This window comes from Cryptomeria japonica, chromosome 2 (assembly GCF_030272615.1).
Source record: "Cryptomeria japonica chromosome 2, Sugi_1.0, whole genome shotgun sequence".
NCBI classification, from domain to species: domain Eukaryota; kingdom Viridiplantae; phylum Streptophyta; class Pinopsida; order Cupressales; family Cupressaceae; genus Cryptomeria; species Cryptomeria japonica.
The window spans coordinates 410312709-410331738 of record NC_081406.1 but is presented as its reverse complement, the minus strand read 5'-3'; positions in this window follow the sequence as shown (position 1 = coordinate 410331738).

The window sequence follows — 19030 nt, the reverse complement described above, 5'->3', positions numbered from 1 at the left end:
TTATCATCCCTCCCCCCCTCCTATTTTAAATCACATCCTCATTATTGAGGATCTAGCAAATCTTTGTTCATGGTTTCAATACAAATAACTAGATCAAAATGTTTATGTCTATATTCATGGTATATCTTAGGGGGAGCATACCTTTTCAACTACTCTACTCTATTCATCCAATTTCTTAGAATATCTCTACAAAGTAATCCATTCTTCATGTTGATCTTATATAATCTCTATTATTGTCCTTACTCTAGTTAAGCTCTAGGTAATATTATGTGGAGAGATGGGTTCTCTTCTCCACAACTACATTGGTATCGTGTTAAATCTTTCCCTAGATGTTGACAAAGCATGGCAAGGCAACTGATTCTAGACAACCCTAAAATCCTGAATGCTTACAATGAAATTGCTTCTGTATGTTAGGGATATTCTATCTACTTGTGCTATTGACGTAAAATTGGTTCTAAATGCCATTGACCATGGAGTTTCATCTCTCATGGAAAGACCCAATCTATTTTGTAATTCTCTATATTGATTCAATCAATTTTTCCATTAAACATGATTTTTTTTTTAAATGATACAAAATATCTAACCTACGTCTGACCAAAAAACACATTCAAAAAAGATTGGGAAAAATGCCCCAGAAGAAACCCATGCTAGAATTATTCACAAATCTGATTTTGAATAATGGGATGACTTCTATAAAAGTCCTCAACAAAATCCTCATCATCTAAATAATCATTTTTCCTTCCCCAAACTAACTAATTAATGTTTAATTGTAGAAACCTTTCTCTCAAAAACAATGCATATAGTCCAGATGTCTTCCTCATAGCCAACAATGCAGAGGATAATTCTAGAACTTCTTCCACTCTTTGATTGGCTTCATTTTTCTACCTCTCCAAAATTTTGATCTCCTTTCTCAGTTAAGCATTTTTATGTTTTGATTTCTTAATTTCTCTTCTCTTTGCACTAGCTCAATTTTCACCTTCCTAATTTATTTAGCACTTTCTAATGCTTGAGCATTATATTTTCATAGTGTCTCCTATGTTTCAAACAACTTCTCCTGACAATATTCTCTTTTTCTGTTAGTTATTTCTTTAATTATTTTGTGTGTTGAACAACTTGATGCATTTATTCATCTTTCCTTTTTAAATTTTCTTTAAGAAGCTACATTTTTCTTTTTTGTTTCTTCTATTTCTATCTCCAATCTAGATATTGCCATAACTCATTAATTCTTTTTCTTCTTCAATCATTCCCCTGTCTTATTTTTTGTAGGGTTCTTCTTCTTCAACCATCAATTATTTCCCTTCCCTTCTAAAAAATGTTGAAGTAAGTGAAGGAGGTCATGGCTAATTAGGACGAGGTGAAGAAGAAGATTTGTTTGTATTGGCTTCTGTAATACCCTAAAAATGGTCACCTAAACCATGGGCCCCTAATCTCGACAAACATCACCAAGGTCCTAACCAAAGGCAATAAAATCAACCTTGGGCACCTAATTAATTAATTCTTCAATCATTAATGTTACATGGAAAATTAATCACTCAATATTAATTAAATATTTATTTATTTAATTAATCATTCCAAGTAAATCATTTTGATCGATTATCCTATTTATTTAATTATATATCCTAGCATATTTAATTAATAAATAAAATTGTCATTTAAATCACAAAAAGAGGAATTAATTTACAAAGAGAGATTTATCACAAAAAGAGGAATTAATCTGCAAAAGAAAGAGTTAAATTGAAAACAAAAGAAAAGAATTTAGTTGAGAGAAGAAATCAAACTTAAGATATTTATTTTTTCTAAAATTGAGATAACTTGAGAAATCAGAAAAGTAATTAAATTGAATTAATCATTTTCTCTAAAAATAAAACTCAAAGATTTTCTTGAGGAAAGAGGTTCAGTTACATTGAAAGGGCCTTTTTCTAATTAAAAATCTTGAGCAAATTAAAGAAAATTGCATGGAATCACCTATTTTTATCTCAAGTGCATAGAATAAAACTAAATTTATCTCCAATGCAAACTCAAACTTATAATTTGAATGCATTCAATCAAGCTATAATTGGAATCTATCTCAAGATTAACTTAATCTGATCTCTCAATTATTCTAATTATCTTGAATTGTGTTTTTTCTTGAGGAATCTCAACCGCTCATTGTTATTCGATCTTGACCGTTGGTCTCTCTTTTGAGTCTCTATAAATTCACCCTTCATCGCTCATTCAAAACACCCTAGAGATTTATTGTTATTATGCAGTTTTTTCTCTGGAGTCATTGGAAATATTATGCTTTGAGATTATTGCATCTTAGCTTAACTTTTTGCATACTTAGTTTAATTATGATTGCTTGAATTCATCTAGCTTAATATTAATTCATCTAGTGTAATCTTGCATCCATCTAGCTTAATCTTGCATACATTTAGCTTATTCTTGTGCTCATATAAATTAAATCATTTGCCTTGGTGTAGTCTAGTCACTGGTATTGCTTAAACAAATTTGAGATCAAGTCTATACTCGCATCTTTTAGAAGGCAATAGGTCAATTTGTGTGTTATGGTTTTTATATTCATGATTATATCTGTCTAACCATGCATACAATGACTTAATTGAAGTGTTGTGTCGTACATCTTGCAGATACTTAATCCACTTTTTACACACACATTTTTGGCACCCACCATGGAGTAGAAGACTTCATCTTTTGGCCTTACAGATCAACACAGTTACTGCAAAAACTCATATGATTTTTCACAGAGGCTTGAACGATAATCTACAGGTCTTGTACGATCCATCGTGAATTATCGTACGACTGGGTGAGAATTATCGTATGATATTCTGGTTTTGGGTATTAAAACATATTGCATTTTTAGGGTTTTCTATTGAATTTTTATGGTACTAATGCTAACCCTGGCTTGTTTTCTATTTGCCTAAGAGATTTTGACAGCCTAACCAATTTTTGCAGAACGCTTGTCGAAGAACATGCCTATCATACAAAAACAATATGACTACTGATTCATTGTTTTTGCAGGTTGCCTGAGGAGACTCAAGTGAACTTTTTGTATTCTTTAAATTTTTTTTAGGCACTTAAATTGTTATTTGGTTAGTGAACAAATCTATCTTTAGTGTTTTAAGAAAAATCTAAGAGGTAGGAGAGTATGCTCTTGTCTGCACAGACAATCAGAAATCTAGACCTTCAAAACTTTTTCTAAGTTTGAGATTTGTGTACCTTTAGTGGGCCTATCATAGTGGGAAAAACTAATCACCCTATGAGAACAACCTAAGTGAGTACACCTGGACCTGAGCATTCCAACTCACTATAATAAAGAGGCCTCTGGTGATTAAAGTCTCAGAGGATAGGATTATTTGATTTTTCTCTTTGAGATCTCTCATATCAGGCATTTTGTAGGGCCTCACAGTCTCAATCATGTTTACATGACTACAACTTGTTTCGGTACCTTGTCAGGCTATATGCCTCAATTATGCTTGCATGACTTCAAGGGGTAATTTCGAATGGAATTCCTGACTAAGAACCATAAGATAGAGGCTACCCGATTCACCTCCACAAGGGGGATAATTTTTGTGTAAGAGAGATAGTAACTCTCCCAAGATACTTGCCATTTCATGCCCTCATTAGCATTTGGAGTTGGCTAATACGACATTGAGAATCTATTGCATGAGACTCAGCAGCCCTATTCTGATTAACTATTGGATGTGTACCCAAGTATGCAAGCAAAGGTTTTCTTCTCTAAGCCAACTTCCGTAGGGTTAGCATGTTGTTCTTGAAGTCATTATACATCTTGCATGTTTACTATGTTTTCATCCTTGAAATTGAAATGAAATACTAAAACTGGAAAGAAAAAAACAATCAACAAGGTCAAAAACTCAGTGATCAAAACTCTGTCCCTATCAAAATCTCATCTTTGTCCAGTCCACTTTCATATGAGTCTACTGAATTATCATATGGCTATAAATTTACTATCGTATGAGTATTTTATTTTATTGTCGGGTTATATACCTATTGTCATACAAGCTTAGGTTTATCCTGTCAGTTTGTCATCTGATATTGTCAGAATTGTCATCCTCATCCTCAGAATTGTCATCTGACCTTAGATAAATTGTCATATGAGTAATCATTATCCTCATCAGATTATCATCTGGAGAACACTAAACTATCGTGTGATTATAGGCAACAACTCGTATGAGAAACTATCTATGTCATCTAGGAACTGTTAAAATTGGTGTTTGTGTCTGAAAACTCTGTTGTACGAATTTCTGATTTTATCAGTCCATAAACTTGTTTGTTTGCACACTTTTCCAAAATTGTTATACTTGCCTAATCAGTCTACAATGAGCGTATATCTAGTCATCATAATTCTAAGCATAAACAATATTGATAGTGTACCCCTGCTGTTGTGTTGTACAATTTTGTCGATCATGTTTCAACTAGTTCAATCAACTACTCAATCAACTTAAGTTACTTAGATCATGTCTTATGTAGGACATATCTTTCCTGAAACCAGACTAAGTCTTAGTCACTTCTCTCAAATCAAACTAAGTTACTTAGATCATGTCTTATACATGATAGATCATTCCTGAAGCCAAACTGAGTATTAGTCACTTCTCTCTAATCACTACGTTAAACGAACAACTAGCTTCGGTTTGATCTTGACTTCAACATCACATCTAGCTCTCGGTCACATCAGTCATAAATTCCTATTCAAACCATGATTTCTCACAAGAAAGCTACCAAAGGTAAAGGATCATCCTTTTCATTACAAAATAATCCATTCTTTATAGAAGACCCCATCTCTAACAAACCTTCATCATCAAGTATACCAATTTTTTATCAACCCTTATCTCCCACCATATCTAAAGAAAGGCAAGAAAGAGAAGCTGCAAAACACAATACCCATGACAATATCATCACCAATGCTAATGATAGTGATTCCTCATCTAGTGATTCTGAAGCTTTCGAACCTACAAAAGTTGTTATAAATAGTTGTCAAAATGATAAAGATTTCAAAAAAATGATGAAAACCATCATGGCTAGAGAAAAAGAAGAGCATTTTCTAGAGCTAGCTAAACAAGGCGCTAAACTTCCAACCGATTATAACATAGAAACTCTTATCACTAAAGAGGAAGAGACACCACTAGAATTAGTAAACAAACAATTACAAGCATTACAAACTGAAATCAAAGAAATGAAAAACAAGGATAAATCATCCAAGAAATATTCTTTAGACACAGTCTACCTATTCCCATTTGACAAAAACCTTTACATGCCTCTATTTCCTTCAAGAGTGGAAATTCCTAAGTTTGAAAAATATGATGGTAATGCAGATCCTCAAGACCATGTCATGGAATTTTGTGCTTTATGTATGGATTTCATGCACGAATAGACTATCTCATGCACCGTTTCCTGAGGAGTCTAGGAAGACAAGCTATGGAATGGTTTTTGAGCCTACATATGGGAATTAAGTCTTTTGAGTAATTAGTCAAATTGTTTCTCCAACAATACTCCTATAAAATTCATCATCTAGTCAATATGATCGAGCTTTACAATACCAAACAGAAAATAGGAGAACCTTTTCTCACTTTCCTTCAATGTTGGAGAAAGATGTTCTCTAGATATTCATGGACTATTCTAGATTCTGATAAGATGGATATCTTTGTCAATAACCTGATCCCTTAATTGAAATACAATATCCAAATGAAAGTGTACCCTTCATTCAAAACAATGGTAGATAGTACCCTCAGAATGGAAGATGTGCTTATAAAGAAAGGAGATATATCACTTTATAAAGAAACACAACAAGGCTCTAGTTCCAAAGAAAAGAACAAGTACTAGAAATACGAAAAAGATAACAACAAAAATATGGTTAATGATGGAGTGGTGGATATGTTAAACCAAAATCAAAACCTGCAATATTTAATCTAGCTAGCAGTACACAAGCCCTCAAAGCAACTGAAACTGCGGTAGAAAACCCTCCTAAGAAATCTAAAGAGTGGTTTGAAGAGAATCCTTGGCTTTCAAAGCCTAAACATGATTTCACTCCTCTAGAAGAATTGTATGAATTGGCTCTTAAGATTTTATTGGCAAATAATTTGATCACATTGCCTAACAACTCTAAACCTTATGATCTAGAAATTAAACCCAAATGGTGGAGAGAAAATGAATATTGTGAATATCATCGAAACAAGGGTCATACAACAAACAAATGCATGAAACTCAAACACAAGATGCAAGACCTTATCGATGTTGGAAAAATTATTGTTGGAAGTCATGAAACCAATGCTGACCATAATGATTTTAAAGATCCTTTGCCTGCTTATGAGCAAGGAGAATCCTCTAAATTTAAAGGAGGTGCCAAAGTCAATTACACCTACACCAACAATGATAATGTGATCAACATGATTGAATCTTCCCACTCTAAAAATTGCAATGTGATCATAGTCAAAGATGAACAAAATAAAACACAAACTGCAAATGTTGTGACTTGAGCTCAAAAGAAGGTTACTCTCAAAGGAGCTAGTTCCTAAACTCCTGATCAAACAACATCAAACCTATTGACTTCTTCAAATAGACAAATAGATACGATCACGGCTAAATCTAAATAGTTGGCTTCATCATCCTCTCTTGGTTATAGCATTGTCAAACAATTGAAACATACTACCACTCAAATCTCTATTTTTGAACTGCTTAAGATCTCTTCTGCTCATAGAGAGATCTTGGACAAATATTTTCTCGCTAATAATGTCCCTAAAGATTTAGATGTAGATCAGTTTCAATCTAGGTGGGTCACCTACCTTTTCCTTCTGTGAAGAAGATGACAATTCACTGAATCACCCACATAACCAGCCATTACACATCAAAGCTATGATCCATAAGCACCGATTCAAACATGTTTTGATAGATGGAGGCATGGGGTTGAATATTTGTACTTCCAATTTACTGATATAGTTAGAATTTTGTAAAAATGTCATTGATCCAGCAAAGAAAATAACAATCTAAGATTATGATAAAGAAGAGAGAACCTCTAAAAGTCTAGTGATATGAACAATCAGGGTAGGACTATAGAAAGAGATGTTATTTTTTAGGTGTTTGACCTTCCTCTTTCCTACAACATCTTGTTGAGTAGGCCATGGATTCATGAAATGAAAGCAATACCATCTACATATCATCAGTGCTTAAAATTTCCTTATAATGGAGTTGAAGTTAGTATTCCTGTTGATACAAGCTACTTGTAATGTATTGAAATAGTATACTGATACCTTTGTTCCTCATAATAGAGCAGTCTCTACAGCTGAAAGTTCAGAAACTTTGATGAAAGACTTAGAAAGGAAATTGAACATCAAGATAGTCTGGAAAATCATCTGAGGCTATGAAGCCACAAACTTCAACTCCAAATATCATTTATGATGGTACTTTTGTATAGTCCTCTACTTCTCTTGCAGATGAAATAGAAGAGGCGGTTGTTCTCAAATGGATTTTCAAAGAAGATAGTGAAAACAAAGAGGTACAACACTCTGAGATTTCCCCTGAACAATATGGTCTAGGCTATAAGATGATTCAACGCATGGGATATTCATGTACCGGTCCTTTGGGAAAATGTCAAGAAGGAATTGTTGAACCTATTAAGCTACAAACTAAGTCTACAAATGATAAAGCTGGGCTTGGATACTATCTAGGGGAGTCATCAAATTAAAAACATACTTCTCATCATAAGTCTAAGTGGAAGAAGAAGGTACTACATCAAACATCACAGGAAATAAACACTCAGCAAACTTAGGACGAGTATGAAAAAGAACAAGAAGAATTAGTAATCAAGAGAGAAGAAGTAGCTTCTAATCAAGTTCTAATTGTATCAGTAGTAACACTACAATGCGTAGAAATCCCAGAAGATATGAGAGAATAGATGGAAGGAATCAAAGAATTATTTGCACCACTAAATATTTCGGTCACATATACAAGAAGACTGCAAGTAGAGGATTCAGAAAATGAATTGAATGAGTATGAATAGGGTCCAGAGCCTCTGTCAGATGCATCTACTGAAGAAACTCCTTAAGAGCCCAGTGATATCATAGATGAAGCATAAGAGATAATGCCCTTGAAAATGCAAAAGGAAGTAGAGGAAATTAGACTCAAAAGACAAGAAGACTATGAACAATAGCTGAAAGAAGGAAGAGCACAAGAAAATTCTTCACCTACTATATCTCCCTCTAATGAGATAGAGTACATATGGTGTGGGACTACAAATGAAGAATTGGAGGCTATAGAAGTAGGGCCGGTCATTAGTCCAAAGGAAGCTAAATGGAAAAGATGATAGACACTAACAGAGTCATCAAGGTTATGTCAACTACAAGGGATCATTGAACCAAATAACGAAGGAACTTACAGCATCAAAGATGTAGATATTGATACTATACATGCTTTCACTAAGCCACTTGAAGAAGAGTCAGAACATTCATCTTCTAACTCTGATCACTCTGACATAAGATCTATTTATGACTAACCTATTCGACACCAAACTATTACTACTTCGTCATGAATGTCGAGACTCTGTGTGCTAAACTCGTTACTATCAAACCATGATATGTAGTCCACTCTGAAGTAGAGGATGGTGCTAGTGGTAGGTTTGTTGGGTTAGGTTCCCTAGATACTAACACTTCTATAATCATGTTCTAACTCTTCCTGGTCTCAGGACGCTTACGCAAGGTATTCTTCTGGAACTCAACTTGTCATTCTGAGGTTGTGATGACAATACCGTGAATTCCCTTGAACCTGTTAAATCTTTATCCTTGGTACATCCTGAGCTCATTGACTATACTCTCCAAGATAGACCCTTGGATATACCTACCTTTGCCAATGACTATACATTAGCTTGTTATCTTAATGCAGTTGAACAAATGGACTCTTCCACCAATGAACAAAGTGAGAACGTGACAACAATAGATGTCAAGTATCTTAGTCACAAAAATTAATAGAAAAATAAATATTTTGATGGCGAAAACCATACTATGGTGGTGTCAAAATAAAAAATAGTACAAATTATAAAGGACGTACCTAACGGTGAAAACCTCTCTAAGGCACCTGAAGGTGAGATACTTGAAATTTTTCCTGATCACTTTCAAGAGAAATCATTAGTGCTGATAGAACCTAAACAACCAGTAAACATTGGAATAGAAGAAGCTCAACACATCATACATGTAGCTCAATCCTTGTCAGTCGAAGAACTAAAAGAATTTGTTGATTTCTTCATGGAAAAGAAGATCAATTTTGCATGGACATATGCTGATATGTCGAGTCTGGATCCTGACCTCATAATGCATCATCTTTCTATCACTCCCAGAGTTAAACCTATTAAGAAAAAACTCCAAAAAATGCATCCTCATGTTGCATTACTTGTTAATGTTGAGCTAGAAAAATTACTAAAAGGTGGATTCATCAAAGCAATTGATCATACCAAGTGGATATCTAATATTGTACATGTTTCCAAACCTGACAAATTGATACATGTTTGCACAAATTTCAGATATTTAAACAAAGCTTGTCCAAGAGATGATTTTCCACTGCCCAACATAGACATGGTAGTGGACATGACTGTTGGCTATGAAATGTACTCTTTAATGGATGGTTTTTCTGGATACAATTAGATCAAAATTGAACTTGAGGATCAAGAGAAAACAACATTCAACTATGCATGGGGAACTTTCTACTGAAATGTAATGCCCTTCGGCTTAAATGCAGGCACTACTTATCAAAGAGTTGTAACAACATTTTTTTATGATATGATGCATAAAAACATGGAGGACCATGTTGATGATACTCTAGTAAAATCTATGAAAAGATCAACACATCTATCAGAACTAGGTCTAGTCTTAGACAGGATGGAACAATTCAAACTCAGATTGAATCCTAAGAAATGTGAATTTGGAGTTACATCTAGTAAGCTCCTAGGATACATTGTTTCAATGAAAGGAATTGAAGTGGATCCAGAAAAGGTTAAGGCTATAATGGAAATGTCACCTCTGAAGAATGTCAGCCAAATGAGGACTCTCTGAGGGCGGCTCCAATCCATAAGATGTTTCATCACTCAGCTAGAAGATAAGGCTCAACCATTCACAAAGGCATTAGAGAAAGGAGTCATATATAACTAGAATGAAGACTGTGAACAACATCTAAAGTAGATCAAAGAATATATTTCTAATCCACCTATATTGATGCCACCAATTCAAGGCAAGTCGTTGATTCTGTATATATTAGCTACTGATACATCACTAGGGGCACTTTTGGCACAACAAGATGAGAATAAAAAGGAAAAAGCTATATACTATATCAGTAGTACCTTGGTGTCCTATGAGATGAACTATACTATCATAGATAAAGCTTGTTTGGCATTGGTCTTTGCATCACAAAAATTAAGACACTACATGATAGCACATTCTATCAAGCTGGTGGCTAAGATTGGTCCACTCAAATACCTTCTCAGCAAAGCAACACTTATAGGGAGACTGGCTAAATGGGTCATGATTCTTATAGAAATTTGACATTGAATATATAGAACACAAAGCTATCAAAGGAAAGGTAACTGTAGATCAACTTGTTGATGCTCCACTTGAAGATAATCAATCTTTGCACATAGAATTAATGGATGAATCCATCATGCACCTTACTCAACAAGGTTCTGGTGCTGCAATTATTTTTATCAGTCCTCAAAGATATTCAATCCCAAAGGCTTACAAGATTCTCTTTCCTTGTACCAACAATATTGTAGAATATAAAGCTTTGGTAAATGGAATTAAGCTATCTATTGAATGGAAGGTTGTTGAGTTACACATCTATGGAGACTCTCAACTGATTATCAACCAAATCAATGATGTATATCAAAATCAGGATGAGAAACTAATTCTCTATAAGAGAATGGTTGATGACCTTAAGAAATCCTTTACTTATTTCAGTAGATTCCTCGATCAACAAACAGAGCAGTGGATGTTATGGCTACCTTGGCATCTATACCACAACTACAAGAATCTGAGTTCCACTTTGAATTCTAGGTGGAAGAGTTACATTATCCTGCTTATGATTCCCTTGAGTTCCAAATGGTTTGTTCTATTATTGGACATGACTCATCTCGTTATAGCCACATTTACTCTTACTTGTGTCACCAAATTATTCCTGCTAATCCTACCTGTAATGAGAAAAGAAACCTAATTCGAAAAGCTTCACGGTATGTCATCATCGTTAATGATTTATATAGGAGAGGTTTGGATAGTACTTTTCTTAGGTGTCTAGAACCTGAAGAGTCTCAACGTGCATTATCTAAATTGCATGAAGGTATTTGTAGATATCATTCAAACAGTCTAACTTTATCTCAAAAACTGCTAAGGGTTGGCTACTACTGGCCAGATATGGAAAAAGATGCTTTACAATTTGCTAAAACTTGTGAGAAGTGTCAGCTACATGGGAATCTCATACATGCTCCAACAAGGGATCTAATATCTTTTGTCACACATTGGCCTTTTCAAGAATGGATGCTTGACCTCATTAGCTAGATCTATTGTTGGCATTTCAATATCAGGAGATTGTTGATATTCATTAAGGATATTGAGAAGGTTGTTGGAAATTATTGATGTAACTGAAGAAGGATGATAACTATCTTTATAACATTATTTTGCCATTGATGTCAAGAAATTGATTATCTAATTTAGTATGATGTTGCCATATCTTGAGAAGATTGAATTGAAGAGAATTAAGATGTCGGTAAAAGACACAGAAAGAATGTGATGAATAAGAGGAATAAGTTATTCAATAGGCAACTATTACCGAGTTAGACAATGATGAGATCATGATGTTTAGATTCTTTTGATATCCTACATATGTTGTTGATTGTAAGGTTAATACTATACTATGCAATCGAGCAAAGAACCTAGTCGGTAAACCCTAAGGTTATTGATATCGATTAATGAAGGCGAAATGTCTACCAAGTAAAGTTTAGTATTTACTGAGTTGCAACCGAGTTATGATAGTGCGCATTGGATGGATAAAAGCATTATTTAATGAAGGACAATGATTAGCTGGAGATGTATAAATGATTGCTATTCTGTGCATGAAGTTTGTTAAGGATCTATGGCAAAGGAAAATCGGCAGAAAGATCTACATCGCAGATTGAACTGCAATAACCTAGCACAAGTTCCTAGAAAGGACTGCAAGTCCCGAGGCAAGGTAAAACGTTTTCAGGTCAAAAAGATACATTGAACCTAGTTAAGTTTGAAGATCTAATGGCTAAGATTAATCATGGGAAATGTGATCAAGGAGATTGAGCAGTTAGCAATTGTTTATAAATAAGGAATTGTTGATAAACAATGTATGTGGGCAAGTGTAAGCATAGGGATGCTACATAGTGATTACCGAGCATTGAAGCTTGAAGACCTGTTTGAATAAATAGAGTAGAGAGTCTAGCAGAGGGACAAGATAAGTCCTATGACTAGATTGTTTTGAGAAAATAAGAATCTGCTTTAGCATTTTAGATGTGAAGTTGCAGATAGATTTTTATTACTGTTATTTTGTAAGTGATAGAAAATCTCTTAACTGAGTGGACTTAACAGTCTTATTTGTAAACCCTCTAGCACAGTGACATTCTAGTTGAGTGTTTGAAATCCTTTAACAAGGTCACTTCTAACAAAATCAAGATCCTAACAGATGTGAGAGAAATCCCTTAACCGGGTCACATTTAGCAATGTGTTTGTAATCTTTAACAGGATTTGCTTTTAACCGAGCATACTCTAGAAGAGTATATTTCTTAGTGGGTCCAAAATACCACAATGGTTTTTCCCTATTTGGGTTTCTAAGTTAAATCTAGTGTTATAAGTGTTATGATGATTATGTGTTTATGAGTTTGCATGTTTAGCAGTTTTGGTTATATTCCTGAAGTATAAGTTACCGAGGTTGAATCTGTTGATTTTATGGAAGATTAAGTTTGTATGATTCACCCCCCCTCTCATCTTGTTAGCTATTGGCATCTGTACTTTACATTAAGTATCAGAACTATCAATTGGTATCAGAGCTTTGGACTCTGGAAGAAAAGTTTAAATGTACTTGAGGCAAAGATCCGAAGATGTATAAAAGGGATGCACCGAAGCTGAACAAGTCAAGTTTCTCCACATGGCAGAAAAGGATGAAGCTGCATTTATCAGGAATTGGAGAATATGCAACATATTATTTGGAGAATGATTACATTGCACCGAGCACCAACCCTATGACTTTGGAAGAGATAAAGGCAAAGCAAGAACATATTCAAGCTATGATTAAAATTACATCAGCATTGACCGACTCAGAGTTTAATGATCTAGAAGGCTATAATGATGCAAAAGCAATGTGGACTAAGCTCATATCTGCGTATGGAGGTGATGAACATGTTCAAAGAGAAAAAGTAGATAGTCTAAGAGGACAACTTGAATCCATGAGAATGGATGAAGGTGAGAACATAACCCAATATAGTACACGACTAAAGGAGATTGTCAATCAAATTAAAGGAGCAGGTGGAACTATTGAAGAAAAGGATATAACAAGTAAGTTGTTGAGAACCCTTCTACCAGCTTATGCTATTTGAGTCTCTACAATCAATGAATTGAGGTTTGTACCTAACATGCCAGTTTCTTTGGATGCTACTATTGGTAAGCTACATGCATTTGAGTTAAGTAATTTTGATAATAGTGGGTCTTCGGTAAATAAAGTTGAATCTGCATTCAGTTCTTTTCATATTAGTGAATTTGATGATTACAATGATAGAATGAGTAAGTACTCTGAAGGGAATCATAGTGGAGCAAGTGAAAGATTTCGTAAGAACATGGAAGAAGTGCATAAACTGTATGAAGAAGCAAGAAGAGTTTGAAGCATTATTAGCCAGAAGGTTACTGAGAGGAAAAGGTAAGTATAAAGGGAAGCTACCTTTAAAATGTTTCAATTGTGATAAAATATGACATATGGCTTCTAACTGTCCTGACAAAGAATCTAGTGAAAAGAGAGAATACTGATATAACAGGCAGAAAGACTACCAATATAGAGGACGCCGAGACTTCAGAAGGAGAGATAGAAAGACATGTCTAGTAGCTGATGAGGAATCCAATGATGACAAATCTGATGAAACTGATATAGAGGAAGTTGTTTATGTGGCTATTAAGGATGGATCTGATGAAGAAAGGTATGAAGAAAAAGCCCTAATATCTCACATAAATAATAATGATTCTTGGATCATAGATAGTGGATGCTCACATCATATGACAGGTGATAAACACAAGTTTATTAAATTAGAAGACTATGATGGAGGTTATGTAAGATTTGGTAATGATGCACCATGTCCGATGAAAGGTAAAGGATCTATAAAACTTCTTGACAATGCTAAATGTGATGATGTATACTGAGTTAAAGGTTTGAAATACAATTTGTTGAGTGTAGCACAACTAAACAATACAGGATACCAAATAGAATTTCAGAAAGGAAATGTCAAAGTTCATGACAAGCATGGAAAGTTAGCTGCTATTAGGACACAAACAAAAGGTAATACATTTCATCTTGGCTCAACTCGGAACAAGTGTCTTTATGCTAAGATAGATGATACCTAGTTATGGCATAAAAGGTTTTGTCATGTAAATTTTGATAATCTGATCAAAATAAGTAAGAAGCACCGAGTAAAAGGTCTACCGAGTCTGGAAAAACCTGAGAATGTTATGTGCCGAGGATGCCAGATGGGTAAGATGACAAGATCAATCTTTACAAGTAATTCCTGCACTTCTAAAGGAATTTTAGATCTAGTACACACTGATCTTTGTGGTCCTATGAAAGTTCAAAGTTATTATGGTGATAAATATATCATATTATTTGTGGATGATTACTCAAGGATGATGTTAGTTATGTTTTAAAAAGAAAAATCAGAAGCTTTTCAAAGGTTTAAATGTTACAAGGCAAGAGTTGAAAATGAAACAGGAAGACAACTGGAATGTCTTAGATCTGATAGAGGAGGAGAGTTCACTTCTGATGAATTTAACTTATTCTGCAATGATCATGGTATAAAAAGGCAAGTATCTGCACCGAGAACACCTCAGCAAAATGGGATAGTCGAGAGAAGAAACAAATCAATTGTGGATTGTGTCAGAACCCTGATGATAGAAAAGAGGGTACCTCAAACATTTTGGAGAGAAGCAATCAGCACTACAGTTTACACCCTGAACCGAGTACAAATGAAGAAAGGAACTATGAAGACACCATATGAGATCTGGTATGACAAGAAACCTAATGTAAGTTATTTTAAAATCTTTGGAAGTAGATGCTATGTTCACAAAGATGACAGAAATGAAAAGTTTGATCAGAAAAGTGAAGAAGAAACATTTCTTGGTTATTCTTCTAGAAGTAAAACATTTAAATGTCTGATCAAATCATCTAACAAAATAGTGGAAAGTGCAAATGTGAAAATTGATGAATTTGCAGAAAGAAATGATGAAGGAAATTCCAAAGAACTAGAAGATTATGAAGAATTTGTGTATGTTCAACCGAGAAGTCCTACCAAGAAAGCTGCTGAAGAAAATGAAGATAATGTCCAGTTACCGAGTGATGAAGAAGATCATACATAACCTACCGAGCCTATATTAGCCAAATATGTCAGAAGACATCATGCATCAATTCAAATTATAGGAGATAAGGATGATCCAGTGATGACAAGGAACAAACTGAGACATAACACATGTCTAATATCTGAATTTGAACTGAGAATAGTGAAAGAGGCATTTAACAGTGAAGATTGGGTAAATGCTATGATAGAAGAGATTGATCAAATCAAGAAGAATGACACATCGACACTGATCCCAAGAACAAAGGACAAAAATGTAATTGGTACTAAGTGGATTTTCAGAAACAAGATAAATGAGAAAGGTGAGGTCATTCACAACAAAGCAAGACTAGTTTGCAAAGGTTATGCTCAAGAAGAAGGAATAGGTTATGGTTAGACTTTTGCACCTGTGGCTAGACTTGAGGGAGTAAGAACATTGTTGGCATATGTTGCTTTCAAAAATTTCAAGGTATATCAAATGGATGTCAAATCTTCATTTTTGAATGGTATACTAGAAGAAGAAGTTTACATTGAACAACCTGAAGGATTTGTTGAAGACAAGAGTAAAGATCAGGTATGTAAATTAAACAAAGCTTTATATGGTCTGAAACAAGCACCTAGAGCATGGTATGAAAGATTGCACTCTTACTTAATCAAGATTGGTTTTATAAGGAGAAGTGAAAACAACATGTACATGAAGAAAGATGAGGACAATGGAATACTGATCTCAGCCATATTTGTTGATGACATTATATTTTGTGGAAATGACTCTTTATGCAAGAATTTTGGAAATGAAATGTGCAAAGAATTTGAGATGTCACTAATCGGTGAGATAAAGTATTTTATAGGTTTACAGATACTGCAAATGAAAGATGAGATTTTCATTACTCAATCCAAGTACATAAAGGAAATCTTGAAGAAATTTGGAATGGAGGATTCTAAACCAGTAAGTACTCCTATGACTACTAACTATAAATTATCAAAGAATGATGAATCTGCATCTGTTGATGAGACACTTTACTGATCTATGATTGGGAAATTGCAATATGTTGTGCATAGTAGACCGGATATAGCACATGCAGTAGGTATTGTAGCAAGATTCTCTGTAGATCCCAAGGAAACCCATATGACAACAATCAAGAGAATTTTCAGATACCTGAGAGGCACTGAAGATTATGGCTTAGTATATGAAAAGAAGAAGAATTTTGATTTAAAAGTTTATACTGATGCTGATTGGGCAAGCAACATAGATGATAGGAAGAGCACAAGTGGTGGAGCTTTATTTTTAGGAGAAAGACTAGTGAGTTGGCTTAGTAAGAAACAAGGATGTATCTCACAGTCAACAACAGAAGCTGAATATGTTGCTACAACATAAAATTGTACCAACATAGCATGGATCGAACAACTATTGGAAGGTATAAATGAGAAAGTTACCGAGCCAGTAACTATATTTTGTGATAATACTAGTGCCATTAACATTTCAAATAATCCAGTAATGCACTCTAAGACAAAGCATACATCTATAAAGTATCATTATCTCAGAGAAGAAGTTCAAGAGAAGAAAGTTGTGCTGGAATATATCAGTTCAAAGGAGCAATTAGCAGACATCTTCACAAAGCCATTGCCAAGGGATACTTTTGAGTATCTCAGAAGCAAGTTAGGGGTCCTACCCCTATCTTCTACTCACTGACTGAGTTCGATGAAAGCATCAATTCGATGAATCTACAGAATATTATGTGTGGATTGATGTTGATTTATGCACTTTAGAAGGTTTCCTAAAGTTGTGCAGGAAATAGTGAATAGAGACAAGATGCTCTGACCGAGACTGAGATGATACATAGCAAGGCAAATCACTTCATAGAGGAAGAAATCATTATTTAGTTATTTTACTTTTTGGCATTGTTGTCAAAGGGGGAGAAGACTAAATGGTTGGAAGACTAAATGGTTGACTGAATGGAAGCCCTGAATGATGAAATAACATAAGATTAATGACAAGGGAAGAAGATTGAAAAAGGGAGAAGACTTCAGAAGATTTTAACAGCTCAAGGATAACAGGAGAAGTCTAATAGCAATCTGAATCCGAATCAATTTGAATATATTATTGGTATTACCATTTAATTGTTGGTTTTGCCATCAATGCCAAAGGGGGAGATTGTTGGCATTTCAATATCAGGAGATTGTTGATATTCATTAAGGATATTGAGAAGGTTGTTGGAAATTATTGAAATAACTGAAGAAGGATGATAACTATCTTTATAACATTATTTTGTCATTGATGTCAAGAAATTGATTATCTGATTCAGTATGATGTTGCCATATCTTGAGAAGATTGAATTGAAGAGAATTAAGATGTCGGTAAAAGACACAGAAAGAATGTGATCAATAAGAGGAGGAATAAGTTATTCAATGGGCAACTATTACTGAGTTAGACAATGATGAGATCATGATGTTTATATTGTTTTGATATCCTACATATGTTGTTGATTGTAAGGTTAATACTATACTATGCAACCGAGCATAGAACCTAGTCGGTAAACCCTAAGGTTATCGATATCGGTTAATGAAGGCGGAATGTCTACTGAGTAAAGTTTAGTATTTACCAAGTTGAAACCGAGTTATGATAGTGCACATTGGATGGATAAAAGAATTATTTAATAAAGGACAATGATTAGTTGGAGATGTATAAATGATTGGTATGTCATGCATGAAGTTTGTTAAGGATCTATGGTAAAGGAAAATCAGTAGGAAGATCTACAGCACAGATTGAACTGCAATAACCTAGCACAAGTTCCTAGAAAGGACTACAAACCCGAGGCAAGGTAAAATGTTTTCAGATTGAAAGGATACATTGAACCTGTAGCTAGGAAATCGGAAATCATCACAAGCATTTATAAACATTAGTCATTAGCTCAATCACGAAAGCACAATTGCAATGATAAATCCTAAACAACACTCAATAGAGACATAAAGATAAAACATTCAAAAAGATTATGCAAACCAGATGTTCCCTTCATGCAGCTCCATTGTTCTTCTTTCTTCTCTGAATAGTTTTGTTGTAGATCTCACCTTCAAGTGCATAAACCTAATTGTGAAAGCAAGATTGACATTGACACAAGAATACTCGAAGCGTGATTTGACAAAGTGATTAGAAATTCAATAGTCTGATTAGCGATCAAGAATCAAGGGATTTGATTGAAGAAATTCATCCAATTTATAGATAAATTGGAGAAAAGACAAGATTAGCATGATAATGATTCGAATGGAAATTCAAATCAAGAATAGCAAATTATGACATGTGTATGACAAATTGCTATGCAAAATTTATGACAATTTATGAAAAATTACTATGCAAAGATTTATGACAATTTATGACAAATTGCTATGTCATTTCCATGAATTTAGGAGAGAAATAGAAGGAAATGAAATTAGGAATTAAGAAAT